This window comes from Pinus tabuliformis, chromosome 5_1 (assembly GCF_031772625.1).
Source record: "Pinus tabuliformis cultivar Carrire ecotype Pingquan chromosome 5_1, CPIR1, whole genome shotgun sequence".
Lineage (NCBI taxonomy): Eukaryota > Viridiplantae > Streptophyta > Pinopsida > Pinales > Pinaceae > Pinus > Pinus tabuliformis.
Genome location: NC_142305.1, coordinates 628,835,578 through 628,851,798, shown reverse-complemented (window position 1 = coordinate 628,851,798; position 16,221 = coordinate 628,835,578).

Here is a 16,221-nt window from a genome sequence, read left to right as displayed (position 1 = left end):
TCAGCCCTTTCAATCCACATTACCCTCTGTCACTAACAGTTTCTCATAGTGGCTTGATCCATTAAATGCACTACATATCATCCCATAATATCTCTACTACTTAGTGGACCTACCCTTCAAATCATTGTATGGTATCCCTCCAACAATCAGCTTATTCACCATAGATATTGTCCATCAACTCATTGCATACTAGCCCTCGAAATGCACTCTATTCACAACTTTGTTTGTGAACAGACTTTAGGACAAGCTTAGCATCCTTCTAAACTTCTACTGGTAGCATTCTTAGACCTGGGCTAAACCCTTTTGTCCATAGATCTCTTGCTACCCATTAATGTCTTCCACAGCTACCATTGATCATACTTTTAAAAGACCTCATAAGCTAGCAATCTCGCATGTCTTTTTTGGCAGGCTCCTCAACAAGACTCTAGAACATAACAGATCTTAACAAACTCTGTCCTTGCCATTGTTCTCATTGTAGTCCACCTTTACCACTCTTGGATTGCACCCACTTTGTTCGGCCTTCAAGTCTAGGCCTCGATCTTTATAGATCTACCATTGTTTAGGCTACCAGTAGACTTTTCTTGGATTGTTCAAGCCTCTGCTTTACTTTTGGGCTCCACTGCATTCTTGAACAAGCCCTTTACTACCCTTCACACCTCAGCCCTATTCTTACCAGTTGCGGCTCCTCAGATTTGTCCTTCAAACCCTTCGTTCCAACCCTTAGCAGACCTCCCACACACTCGGCCTTCTCCCTGTAGTCCATTAGGTCCTCGACTTAACCAACAGACCCCTCTTTCAAGCCCTCAACACCTAATCTAGGTCTCAACCTATAGATATGCATCTCATAGGTCTTGGCCTTTCATTTACTGCTTCAAATCAAGGCTCTTGTCATCTCCAGCTAGGTCCTTTTTGCCCCTTTCTACTACAAGACAGACACTTTGTAGATTGTGACTAGGATCTTGATCTCTGTTGTGGCCTACCTCTGCTTTCAGCGACAGATCCACCTTCCCTTGCACAAAAAATACACGGTCCCTACAACAGAAACCTTAGGCCTCTTTCATGGACAAAGCTCGACGTTGAGTGATAAAAGGTGTCTTTTTAACTCCTAATTATCTTCACATTAATTATCAATCCAGGTATGATTTTCTATTTCAAGAGTGTACTCAGTTTGAGGTGGCTATTTACTCAAGAGTAATGTTTCTAAATTGCAGTACAGTGCTCTCAAATACAAGAATAAATGGATGCAGCTGGTGAACTCAAATTGCAGTTAAAAGAAACTCAATGCTCTGAAACTAAATCATTCACTCAGGAAATTACAACAATTATCAGTCAAGGATGCAGTAGCAATAACTCTTTCCTCTGTCAACTGATGTAAATGAAATCAATCATGAACAAGATCCTCAATCTGAGAACTTAGACAGTGATAGTCAATGTCCTTTACAGTTGTTGATCTTACACTCCACACCAAAACAATTAACTGGAAATGACAATTCAATCAATAATGCTGCTAGTAGAAATGGAACAAACACACTTGCTGCAATAACATTTAAAAGGCGAAACCAAATCCTTACATGAAAGAGATAACAGCAAAGCCTATTTGAATAACAAAGCTAATTTACCGGAAATGAACAGCAACACTAAATTAATGGAAATGAACAGCAAAGCTAAATTAATGGAAATGAACAGCAAAGCTAAATTAATGGAAATGAATAGCAAAACTAAATGAACAGCAATCTGTAATGAACGACAGAGTCCAAAGTGAACAGCGAAGCTTTATAACTAGAATGAACAGCATAACAATTTAAGCTACAAAGGATAATAATCTTGTTATGATGGAAGAAAATGGCAACGCGATTCAATTACAATTTTATGCCATAAAAAGATTTCAGGGAAATGTAAAGAAATAGGAAATTGTAAAGCAATGCAATTCAAAGAAATGAAAAGTAAATCAAACCATCACACGACTGGAATTGTAAAGTAATGGTACAAATAGCAAGTGGATCCACCAGGGCTGGGCCCTTAGCCGCCAATGAACACCGCCGGATTACTTCAGGAGATGTGAAGGAACTGCAACTGTTTTTATATATTCATCATTGCATAATCGTTACAGCAAGTTCGTGCTCTGCTTCAACAGCGAGAGTCAATGATCAAAGTTACAATTTCAACAGTAAGTCTCCCATTCCTCCTATCCTATCCTATCTATCTCTAATCTAATGATCCATCTAATTCTCTCTCTAATCATCCATCATGAATCCCCTTCTTTGATCTCTGTTCTCATTTAAATACACAGAGAGAAAAGAGAAGTTACAACCGTGATGATTACAAAATGATTTCTATTACAAAATTGGATTGTTCACAACAAATTGATAAACAAGATCATATTTGAAATATCTTCTCTTCAATCATTCAAGAGGAACAGGTCGAATTTGACATTGTAACTGGGATAATTTGGAAAACGGCCACAACAACGAATCTGAGAAAAACGTCTTCAGAGAACCGTCTGTTTCTCCTAGTACGGACTGAATTTGGGAAAATTGCTCATTACAAAACTAATTTGGTCCGTTCTGAACAAAACCCATGTTTCGGATTTTCCAGATTCTTCTCCATTTGCCCAAACCATTCAATACAAAATTGTCACTTCTTATTCCAACGAATTTCTGAGTTGGCACATTTAATGATAAGTTGGAGATCAAATGGAAAATATCTTGGAGGTTAAAATGGTGAGTGATGTTACAACCAATTTATTAATAAACCATCATTGGTAAAAACATGCATAATAATCAATTTATTAAAAATAAAGAAGAAGAAATCATATTTATCCATAAGAGCATAAATAATTATAAAATGGAATTATATGATAAATGACATGGTAAAGAAGAGTAGAAATAGATGAAATAGGTGTTAAAAAGTGATAATAATAATAATGACATATTAACGGCCCAACACTCGACTTCTTTTACAGCCCTACTCGACCTCGAGACTTGGCTCTTCTAGGGCTACATCCTTCTCACCATCACGCACAATGAAGTCCTTCTCATTAATATGTCTCATGAGCCTCTCCTTAGGCTCCTTATATACTTTTCTTTAAGGTAATTTAGGAAACCAATAAAACTTAGGGTTTTAACTTCTTCACCCATAGAATAAATAATTACAATTTGGGCCCAAAACCCCACTTTTGGGTAAATTGTCCAACAAACTACTTTTTGGTGGGTTGTCCTCTCTTGGAAATACCTTCCAAGCTAACCAAAATCTAAATCTCCCTCTTAGTGAGGAAGGTATTTCCTTCACGCTTCCAGCTCCATGACTTTCCTTGCATGCTCATGACCATCATCGCATGAGTCATGACTTTCCTTGAGTAGCCATATCCGACTTGTATATGCTACAACTTCTTTGTACTTGGCCCAGATTTATCTTGCATGGTGCATGAATGTTCTCGCATGCAACATGACTTTTCCAATGTGATCCATGCTTCTCCTTGCATGACCTACGACTTTCCTTGCACCACCATGAATGTCATCTCATGATGATTGTCCTTGCATGGGCTAAAAACACCTTTATCTCGATAGAACCTGAAGATTCAAACTTTCATATGACAGCTGACAATCCTTTGCAATCTCCCTCTAAAGCTAGACTCCCTCTGAGTCTACACAACCTTCACTAGAATACTCTGCTTCCTACGCACACTCTGATTCAAGTGCTCTTCAAAGTGGCTTTGATACCATGTTGAATTTTCTTTAGGCCCTAGATCTGGTTTGAGGCTAAGCATACACACAAACAAACTAGGAACCCACAACTTTCGAGCACTTTTCACATGGAAATCTTCAGCAATAAATCAATTTAGTACACAAAGCTTTGAGCACAAAGATCGATTATTTTATTAATCCATCAATAAAAGAATCATAGGGCTCCCATACCAAGGATCATGGCCCTCGATCACTAGTACAACAAGAATACATAGTATACTAAAACATAGGTCTTGTGTTCTATTGCTTCAGATCTACAATCTGCCCACAAAACATATAAGGATAAACAATCTTACTTGTTGGTCAAGCCCTTCTCCTTCAGCCCTTTCACCCCACATTACCCTCTGTCACACACAACTACTCACAGTGGCTTGATCCATCAAATGCACTACATATCAGCACATAATATCTTTGCTACTCATAGTGGATCTGCACTTCAGACCATTGTATATTAGCGCTCCAGCAATCAACTAACTCATAGTAGATGTTGCCCATCAACCCACTGCATATTAGCCCTCAAAATGCACTAAGTTCAGAATTTTGTTTGTGAAGAGACTTTAAGACAAACTCAGCATCCTTCTAAACTTCTCCTAGCAACATTCTTAGACCTAGGCTAAACCCTTCTGCCCATAGATTTCTTGCTACAAATTAATCTCTTCCACAATTGGCACTGATCAGACTTTTGAGAGACCTCACAAGCTAGCAATCTCACAGGCGTTTTTGGCAGGCTCATCAACAAGACTCTAGCACATAACAAATCTCAACAAACTTTGTCCTTGCCCTTGTCCTCACTGTAGTCTGCCTTTACCACTCTTGGATTGCACCCACTTTGTTCAACCTTCAATTCTAGGCCTCGAACTTCGCATAACTACCACTGTTTGGGGTGCGAGTAGACCTTTCTTGGATTGTTCAAGCCTCAGCTTTACTTTTAGGCTCCACTGCATTCCTAAACAAGCCCTTTACTACCCTTTACACCTCGACCTTGTTCTTACAAGTTGCAACTCCTCAGATTTGTCCTCCAAAGCCTACGCTCCAACCCTTAGCAGACCTGCCACACACTCGGTGTTCATTTGTGTAGCTTGGGAGGTACTCCCACAACCCTAAGGCAATAGGTTTGGGAGGAAATGGACCACAAATTTTGTGGGTGAAATACCCAAGCAGTGGGGTTTTGAACCCAGAAAGGGGTCTAAAATCTAAAAAGAAATATTATTATTTCCTAAGGTCTAGAGGACTAAAACCCTAAGTCTAGAGGGTTCCTAAGAGAATAAAGGAGAGACTATTTGAAGAGGCCTAAGGATCAAGGCTAAATAAATCAAGTGCAGAGATCATTTGATCGTGGAGGCTAGTAGAGATGTAGCCCTAAAGAAGGCCAAGCTAGAAGGTCGAGTAGAGCTACAAGGAAAGATCATGAGCTAATAGAATGTGGCATTCTTCTCAAGTGAAGTCTGATCCAAAGAGGTCGCATACCTCAAGAAGCCGAGTTGGACAAAGTGCAAGAAGAAGGGTTTTGTGTTTGTCTTTTTGTCTCATGTTCTGGTCCAGGTTCAAGGAGGATGTTGGCCGAGTTTGATGAGGGTTTCAGTGGGCAAGCCTGTGCATCCAAGTATTGGAAAAGACCTGTGGAAAAGGGTTGGAAGTTTTGGGCTAATTGCAGTGGTACTCCAGTGATCTGGCCGCAGACTCTTGTACCTTATTGGAGGGTTGAAACACCTTAAATGGGATTGTTTTGGTATGCCATGAGGGATGGAGGGATGTTGGAGTAAGGTCACATGCCTCAAAGGGCTAGCGCAGCAAGTATAGGGCTAGAAGGAGGATACTGCAGGTCTGAGGTAGCCCTACATTTGGGGTTGCAGAGATTTGTAGCAGGCCTAGAAAATCAGTCATGAAAATGCCCAGAACCGTGATTGTTTAGAGGCTAAGTGGCAGCGCCCTCAAGGAGTTAGATTGCAAAGGTTGGAGGGTTGTCCATGAGGTCTTGGGCAACGGTTTTGATATGCCATAGTTAGGGTTTCTTCCTATGCAGAGAGGCATCCTATGATCTGTCCAAATCTCAGTGAAAGAATAGCCCATATCTTTGATGAATGAAGAGGGTCGAGACGCTAGAAAAGGAGGCAAACTGACTCTTTGTTGTGGGCAGAAGTTTGAGAAGGAAGGACAGCAAGAAGGGTGACTTAGTAAAGGAAGAGAAGGTTTGTTCAAGTGTTTGAATAGCCAGTTGTAATTAGCTCTAAGAACAGGGATATAGAAAGCATCTTATCACTGTTAGTGGGCTGCTTGGAAGTGCCCTAGATCTGGGCAATTTGAGGAGACAACTTGCAGAAGAAAGAGCGACCTTGGAAGCCCTAGATCAATCATGACGCTGATTATGTATGGGCAGCTATGGTGTCCCCAAGAAGAGTGACAGAAGCCACTGATAAGTCAGTGTGAAGGCAGATCTATTGGGCCCTGGATCAGAAAATGTGTATGGGCAGCTATGGTGGCCCCAAGAAGAGTGACAGAAGCCACTGATAAGTCAGTGTGAAGGCAGATCTATTGGGCCCTAGATCAGAAAATGCAGGAGGCGTTTCAGAGATCTGAAAGGGCAGATTTATAGGCCCTAGGATCAGCATTCTGATGTGACCAGAAGGTTGACAAGTGGGTAGATCTAAAAGGCCTTAGTACAGTGATCTTGGAGCAGCTAAGACACAGTGTGAAGGCAGTTATGTAGTGTTCACAAACGAAGTTGTGAACAATGTTTCTTGTGCGCGAGTATGTAGTGGGTAGAAGGACTTATCTACTATAAGAAGCCAGCCTTAGAAGTCCTCATGTACAGTGATCATTGAAGGACTAAAGAGCTGTTAGGAGGGAGAGTGATGGAGCCCTAGTTCAGGAGTTGCAGATGGGCAAACTTCAGTGATATGTGGGCAGCTCCAGAAGACCCAATGAGCAGACTTCTCAATGGAGCTAGAAATTTGCTAGTGTACAGCAGATTCCTCGGAACAATCAGATTTTTCCCTGTCCACATTCAGGTATCTGCAACTGGACTCGAGACTACAGCATTTCAGTGCCCGCCAATTGGAACACACATGCAAAGACCTGGCTGTGAAGCTTTTAATATTGACAGCAATCAAATCAAAGTAAGTCCGAACAAACATGTATAATGATACAAAAAGGTAATGTGACTATCTTACAAATATTTAAATAGGATGTTAGTTGATATCAATTCAAAAAGTCAGCTCATGAAAATAAATTGCTATAATAAACATCATCCATGGTGTCAACCTATGAATATCACTGATTCCTGTGTAAACGAAGCTACACCAAAACCTTCAGAATTTTTGTGTAAATACTAAATTCAATGGACTAGTTGATATAGAAGTGGCCCCAGAAAGACCTGAAAGACTGATGCTTAGTTATATGAAATTGATGTTTGTTCATCTAATCTGCAAGTTCCAAAATGACTAAAGATAATTTACAAAGATGGCACAGCTAGAATAAATTGGGAGAAAGAAATTTCAAAATCCATGTAAGAGAAACTTCCCCCACTTTGTCTTTGTTTTTCCACTTAACCAGTTTATTTGTAATTTATTTTTACTTTGTTGGGTTTGACTTTTCTTTCAAAGACTTTGATATTTTATACGTAAATAGGTTTCATGCCTACGATTTTATTATTTATTTGCAACATTATTCTCTACTCTTCTACTGTTAACACTGATGATGACTGAGGTGGTTTCAGCTCAAAAATATTTCACGCTGTAAAAAACAGAAATTAAATCACAATCTGTGTAGAAGTTAAGACAACAAATAGAAGTATACAATAGCTTCTAGCTAACGGGTGCAACACAAGAGCTTTGATCAATTGACAGATTTCATTCTTCATGAACTGCTAGTCTACTTTCCTTCGGTAAAAGGTGAATTCTAACCACACCCCCTGGTTTCCACAACTTTCACATATTACAATGACTTTTAATACCTAGGTGTCCACCTCTTGCATATTTGGCTCATAAAAGTCAATGTTCGATGAACAGTTTCCCATAAGCTGCTTAGAGCATATATCTTCAACTTTTGCCTAGCCTTTCCATGTAACATCACTTCTTGTGTTTGATTAGTCACTGAAAGCAGATCAAAAATATTGATCATCATTTTTTGTTCACCTCTAAGTGGAAATTCTTTTTGCATGGGAATCTTTGTTATTTTCCAAAAGCTAGTTCCAAGGCTCATTATCATCAGGAAAACTGATATATATTTATTATTACTTCAAAAACAGCACCCATCACACAAAATAAAATGAGTACCACAAGATGAATATTATTGGGCAACAACTGCTCATAGAAGATTTAAAATCTTTCCAGCAAGTTTAAAATGCAATCTGCAACATTCCACCTGATTTGCAGGGCCATTGCATCCGACATTCAGCCTAGATATAACTCAGGTATCACCACATATTAATAACTGTGTAAATCAAAGCTAAAAGCCATTAACGAAATTACCTCTAAACACTATTTAATGAGGCACCAGTATTCCCATTTGGGAATATAACATCACCTCTAAGACTCCCAATGATGCTCCATCTGTAAAAATTTCTGTTTTCCCACCCCGGTTTTCAGTTTCTCCTTATTTCTCCCATGTAGTTAAATGCCCATTCCCATAACCATACATTTAACAGACTGAAAAAAATAAATATTGCTGAAAACACAAATTCTGGAAATTTTTCAGAATGCTGGAAATTGCAGAATTAAAAATCAGCGATTAAAAACAGCCATTAAAACACATTAAAACACTGATATTTTTGGTCAACTTGACCCTGGAAAAACCCCCTACAACTCTTGGGGAAAACCAGTTTGAGAGCTCTTCTTTATTTCTGAAAATTGTCTTTTTACAATGAGAATTATTCAGCAAAAAATCAGCAAGCAAATTTACAACTTATCTCCTTTCCCATGCCTCACAGCAATCTGGAAATTACAGCAAACAGGACAGCAATAAATGTTGTACGACCTCCGTTTTGTGTGCAGAAAAATCAGCAAACTGCTCCTCGATTTTTGTGCAAAAATCTGCCTTTCACTATGTACTGAATCAGCTGTACAAATCTGCTCAACTGCTGCCTTGGAATGCGTGCCAAGCTGCTGTCTCCTTCTTCTTCCTGCTCAGAAATCTCTCTTGCTCTCTTGCTCTCCTTCTCCCAATCTGCTCATGAAAGAATGAATGACCTTTTCCTCCTTTAATATAACTCCAAGTGACTTTTGGGTGATCCAAGTGACTTTTGAGTGATCTCTAAATCCAATGGCTGAAATAGATTTAGATCAATGGTTGAGATTAAATGCTCATTTAAATCTCACTTTCTATTTTTTAATTCACCCCACTTTAATAAAGACCCACTTAGTCATTTATTTCCAAAGTCACTTTTCCTTTCTAATTTTTCATTGACTTTATAAAAGTCACTTTAAAATTAGACTTAATAACTTTATCACTTAAAGTCACTTTTAAATTAGATTTAACTTTATAAAATTATAAAGTCACTTTAGGAGAAAAATTAAATTCTTTTGGACACTTTTCCCTAGGCCAAAGATCAAAGCCTAAGGGAACCACCTGTCCTCCGGTACCAAATTTCAACACTCCCTCTTACCGAGGAAGGTGTTCCTCACCACACCCATCTTGTCTCTGAAGTAGACATGCTTGCCCCGTGGTAAGGCTTTGGTAAGGATATCTGCAACCTGCTCATCAGTGGAAATATACTCAAGCTTCACAGCTCCCTTCTGAACATAGTCTCTGATGAAATGATATCTGATCCCGATATGCTTTGACCTGTCATGAAATACTGGATTCTCCGTGAGTTTAATGCAACTCTGATTATCACAGTAAATCACTGAAGGTCTCAACGGCTGACCAAATAAGCCAAACAACATCTTGCAAAGCCAGATGGCCTCACAACTAGCTAGACTGGCTGCCATATACTCTGCTTCCGCTGAACTCAGTGCTACTGACTGCTGCTTCCGGCTGAACCATGACACTACTGCTAAACCCAACCCAAAACAACACCCTGAAGTGCTCTTCCTATCAGAAGCACAACCTGCCCAATCAGAATCAGTGTATCCTGCCAATCTCACTCCATCTCCCTGCCTGTAGTCCAGACCATAATCCACTGTCCCCTGCAAGTACCGCAAAATGTGTTTTGCAGCCACCCAGTGAACCTTCCTAGGCTCACACATAAACTGACTCATCGTGTTGACTGCAAAACAGACATCTGGTCTAGTGTTGACCAAATACATCAAGGAACCAATCAGCTGCCTGTACAATGTGGGATCCACCAACTCGGAATCCGAAGCATGAAGCTTCTTCCAGTTGGTGATCATCGGTGTCGACATGGGTCTACAATCCTCCATGTGGAATCTGTTAAGGATGTCCACAATATACTTCCCCTGCCCCAGGAAGAAATGCCCCTCCTCCTGCCACACCTCCAAACCCAAAAAGTAATGCATCAAGCCGATGTCCTTCATCTCAAACTCCGCCGCAAGATCTCTCTTGCAGTGCTCTATGAGTCTCTCTGCACCTGTAATGATCAAGTCATCCACATACAGCACCAGAATGAGAGGCTCCTCACCAATCACAATAAAGTAAAGGTTCGGATCTGCCTCACTCTTTGTGAAACCCATCCCCTACAAGTGTGCATCTATCCTGGAGTACCAAGCTCTGGGAGCTTGCTTCAGGCCATAAAGGGCCTTCTTCAATCTGCACACATGGGACTCTTTCCCATGCACCTCAAAGCCCTGTGGCTGCTCAATGTACACCTCCTCCTGTATAAAGCCATTGAGAAATGCGGTCTTCACATCCATCTGGTGGATCTTCCAACCCATCTCTGCTGCTATCGATATAATGGAGCAGATCGAAGTATATCGAGCCACGGGAGCGAAGGTCTCCTCATAATCAACTCCCTCTACCTGGGAGAACCCTCTAGCCACAAACCTCGCTTTGAATTTCTCAATGCTGCCATCTGCAGCATGCTTTACCTTGTAAAGCCATCTGGAAGTAACCACGGATTTGCCCTCAGGCCTCGGCACCACCTCCCAAACATCATTCTTCATGATAGAAGAATACTCCTCCTGCATGGCCTCTCTCCAGACCTGCTGGCTAGCTGCCTCCTCATAGCTAGAAGGCTCAGAGTCAAGGATGCTGGTAACCATCGCCATATAACTACAAAACCTCTCAGGTGGTCTACTCTCTCTGACCGGCCTCTTCGGCTCAGCAACAGATGTGGCATCTCTCAAGGTGTCCTGAAGCCACTTGGGCTTCCTCTTCCCTGAGCGCACTTCTTCCACCGGAGAATGAAACTCCTCCTCATCATCATCATCAGTAGCCTGAACTCCTGACTGTCTGTCTGCTGTCCTCCTGCCTGCACCTGAACCTGTAGAAGCTGAGGTACCGTGTGAACTGTCCATCAGTGGACTCCCTAGTGAACTACTCTGTGAACTGCTCTGCACGCTGCCCGGAGCACCACCCCTTTGGCTCGATGAGCCACTGCTCACTGACGGACCTGACATCCTCATAGATGTACCTCCGGATCCTCCTGATCCCTGCCCACTGGATCCCTGCGACTGACTCAACTGCTGCTGAGGGTCTGGCTGATCCAGATACTCTAACTCCCGTGACCTCCTAAAGGCCCTGTCCTCCTCGAACTTCACATCCCGTCTGACAACAACTCTCCTCTGTGCAGGAATGTAAATCCGAAAGGCCTTTGAGGTCTCACTGTAGCCCACAAAGATACCCTTCTCTGCGGTGGGCTCTAGTTTGGTCCTCTTCTCCTTGGGTATATAGGAGTATGTAATGCATCCAAAGATATGAAGATGACCAAGATCAGGCTTCTTCCAAGAGAAAGCCTCCTCCGGAGTCATGTGCCCCAAGGCACGATGCGGACTCCTGTTCTGCAAGTAAACAGCTGTGTTGCAGGCCTCTGCCCACAAGAACAATGGCAACCCCTGATCATGTAACATAGCTTTGGCAGCCTCTATGATGGATCTGTTCTTCCTCTCTGCAACCCCGTTCTGCTAGGGGTTGTAAGGAACAGTGAACTCCCTCCTAATGCCTGCCTCCGCACAATAGTCAACAAACTCTCCAAGGGTGTACTCTCCTCCATTGTCCGACCTCAAGGACTTGATCTTTCGGCCTGTCTGAGTCTCCACAAGAGCTCTGAACTCCTGAAACCGCTTGAAGACCTCACTCTTGGTCTTCAAGAAATAAATCCAGGTCCTCCTGGAGTGATCATCAATGAATAAAACATAGTACTCATACCCACTCAAGGAAACATGAGACATCCGACCGCTCACATCGGAATGAATCAAATCAAGTATCCCCGTCGCTCTGCTGTCACTGCTGGGAAAAGGGGATTTGGCAAATTTGCCCATCGCACAACCTCTGCAAGTATCAAAGTGATCAGTGCTGAAATCTGGCACACCTGTAGTGATCTCCCGCAATGTCCTCAAGGCTCCATGATACATATGTCCCATCCTGCGGTGCCAAATCTCACACAGCTCAGAACTGCTAGCTCTGCTGTCGGTACTACTGCTCAATGCCAAAAGGGGCTGAAATGCAAACTTGTACACCTTTGCTTGGCGTACACCTATCACTCTAGTTGAATCAGCTGGAGTGTCCCTGGGATACATCAACACCTGTCCTCCCCTGAACAGTACGTCATATCCTCTGTCCTCCAAAGCTGAGACGGATATGAGGTTCTTCCTCATCCCTGGCACATAAAGAACCTCTGACACCTTCAAGGGAGGTTTGGACTCCCTCTGAAATGTCACTGTCCCCACCCCGACTGCTCTAACAACTCTGTCATCACCGAGTACTACCTCAATATCAGTGCCACTCTCTGAAAGCTCTGAGAAGTACTCCGGACTCCTGTCATGTGACGTGAAGCCCCACTGTCCACATACCAAATACCTGTAGATGCTCCGCTAATCGAGGGAAAAGCATGCTCCCTCTGAACCTGTGTGGCAGGTGATCCTGCACTAGAGGACTCACATGTAGTGAACGCAAACTCCCGGTCAAAACGACCTGCAAAGTCCTCAATCTCAGCTGAAGCTGCCACGTCCTGGTTCTTTCCCTTCTTCTTCTTCTTCTCCGGACACACAACTGCATAGTGTCCCATCTTTTGACAATTCCAACACTTCACCTTGGAATAGTCCTTCTGTGTGTTCCCCAGTTTACCTTTACCTTTGCCTTTGCCCCCACCACTGCTTGTGGAAGCCTGCTTCTTCCCTTTGCCTTTCTTGCCTCCTGCCACCAGTGCTACATCCTCATCCTGCTCAACTGGCTTGGCTGCCCCAAGCTGTCCTTTCCTGATCTCTGTCTGAATGCAATCATCCCAAAACCTCTCCCATGTGGGAAGGGTCTCACGTGCACAAACCCCATCAGCAAAGTTCAACCATGAACGGGGGAGGCCATTCACTGCAATACGCACCAACTCAGTGGATGGAATGGCCTCTCCAATCGCTGCCAACTCATCTCTCACATTGGTAATCTTTGTGAGATATCCAGCTGCACTATCATTACCCATCTTAATGTTCTTCAGCTTCTCCTTCAAGACCATCTTCCGGTTCTCATTGGTACTCTGGTAGAGATTGGACAATGCTGTCCACATCTCATGGGCATTGCTCTTTCCTCTCACATGAGGAATGCAATGGTCTTTGATTCCGTCTAGAATTAGCCTCTTACCCTTATTGTTCTTCTTTTTATACTCAGCCAACTGAGTAACATCAGTGGGCACAACAACAGGGTTCTGTGCGGTATGCGCCATGATATCCCAGACTTCTGCCTCCTCAAAGATACTCTGCATTTTCTCCTTCCAAACGCTGTAATTTATATGCCCATCCAGCCTATCCTCCACCCTCAATCCCAATGACATCCTGCTGTCCTAAAACTGAAAAATAGCACTGCTGTAGTAAAGATAAAACTGTTGTTTATGAAAAAATCAGCTTGCTGGAATTTTCTGAGTGAAAAATCAGCAACTGTAATTTTTCCTTTTGCTGTTCCAAACTGCCCTTCAGCACTCAAGCTCTGATACCATGTAAAAATTTCTGTTTTCCCACCCCGGTTTTCAGTTTCTCCTTATTTCTCCCATGTAGTTAAATGCCCATTCCCATAACCATACATTTAACAGACTGAAAAAAATAAATATTGCTGAAAACACAAATTCTAGAAATTTTTCAGAATGCTGGAAATTGCAGAATTAAAAATCAGCAATTAAAAACAGCCATTAAAACACATTAAAACACTGATATTTTTGGTCAACTTGACCCTGGAAAAACCCCCTACAACTCTTGGGGAAAACCAGTTTGAGAGCTCTTCTTTATTTCTGAAAATTGTCTTTTTACAGTGAGAATTATTCAGCAAAAAATCAGCAAGCAAATTTACAACTTATCTCCTTTCCCGTGCCTCACAGCAATCTGGAAATTACAGCAAACAGGACAGCAATAAATGTTGTACGACCTCCGTTTTGTGTGCAGAAAAATCAGCAAACTGCTCCTCGATTTTTGTGCAAAAATCTGCCTTTCACTATGTGCTGAATCAGTTGTACAAATCTGCTCAACTGCTCCCTTGGAATGTGTGCCAAGCTGCTGTCTCCTTCTCCTTCCTGCTCAGAAATCTCTCTTGCTCTCTTGCTCTCCTTCTCCCAATCTGCTCATGAAAGAATGAATGACCTTTTCCTCCTTTTCCTCCTTTAATATAACTCCAAGTGACTTTTGGGTGATCCAAGTGACTTTTGGGTGATCTCTAAATCCAATGGCTGAAATAGATTTAGATCAATGGTTGAGATTAAATGCTCATTTAAATCTCACTTTCTATTTTTTAATTCACCCCACTTTAATAAAGACCCACTTAGTCATTTATTTCCAAAGTCACTTTTCATTTCTAATTTTTCATTGACTTTATAAAAGTCACTTTAAAATTAGACTTAATAACTTTATCACTTAAAGTCACTTTTAAATTAGATTTAACTTTATAAAATTATAAAGTCACTTTAGGAGAAAAATTAAATTCTTTTGGACACTTTTCCCTAAGCCAAAGATTAAAGCCTAAGGGAACCACCTGTCCTCCGGTACCAAATTTCAACACCATCCAAAATCTTCTCCAAATATTACTTGATATTTATCAAGAAGACTATTTTTAAATGCCAGCTAAAACATGTTCTGATTGATTAATCCAGGCTATCTGTCAATAGGTTTTCTATTTATCAAAATCTAGCATTTAATAAAATTGTGGAAAGAGGAGATGGTTCTCACATACCAAAGCTAAAGATAGTGGCAAGTTGAAGTGATCAGCAGATTGGGAGGCAAGAGGACCCACCAGATGTGTTCAAGGTGCATGGATTAAAAGAGTTGTGGGGCACCACAGCAGCAAGTAGGTCAAGTGTACTTTGTTCAGGGTAGATTGGTGATCATAGGAGTTGACACCAAGCCCTAGTTGTGCCCTTGTATCAAGGTTGTCTATAAGGGCCATGATCATTGGTACAGGAGCCCTAAGATTGTTGTATTCTAGATTGTAATATAACAAGTAGTGGGTTTAAAAGGTTAAAAAAAATTGTCATGTGCAATAGTTGATTCACTGATGGTTGTTATACCATTGTGCAAAGTAGGAATTGTTGTGGCATTTGAGTGTGTTTATGTTTGAGATTTTAAGACCCAAACCAAATTCTTGAGTGTCATGGAAATTCAACATAGTATCATAGCTACTTTGAAGGGCCAATGGATCAAAGTGTGTGCAATGGGAGCAATGTGAGCCAGTGGAGACCGTGTAGACTCAGAGGGAGTCTAGCTTCAAAGGGAGCAGCCCTGTGGAAGTTTGAGATCTTCAAGTTCTGACGAGATGGGGCAGAGACGCTACCGAGATAGTGTGGTTCATTCTACAAGGTATGTTGCAAAGGTGGATGCCAGATGGGCTAATGTCACCGGTGATGATGATGGATACTTCCTAGCAGTGGAAGTAGCTCCCTAACTAAGAGGGAGTGTTGAATTGTGTAGCTTCGGAGGTACTCCCACAACCCTAGGACACTGGGTTTGGGAGGAAATGGACCACAAATTTTTTGTGGGTGAAATAACCAAGCAGTGAGATTTTGGATCCAAGAAGGGGTTTAAAATCTATAAAGAAAATTGTTATTATTTCCTAGGGTGTAGAGTGTTGAAGAAAGTGTAACTAGGTTCAATCTTCATAAATGTAATTTTGATCTTTGTACTTGTAAAAGAAAAGAATTATTATTTTTATCATTAACAAGAATGGATTTCTTATCCATTTGATAGGTCAAGCACATGTTGAAGTGCTTCTAGGAAAGTCAAAGAGTCAATGTGATTATTGAAGACCCATGTGGGCATGTTACACTATGTAAACCTATGTATTAGAGTTAAAGAAATATGTTAAAGGTGATCCTCCAAAGCAAAGACAAGTCTCCTCTTTAAGTCGGCTCAAAGAAATGAATTTTTGGTGCACCTAAAGTCAAGTCGGCCCAATA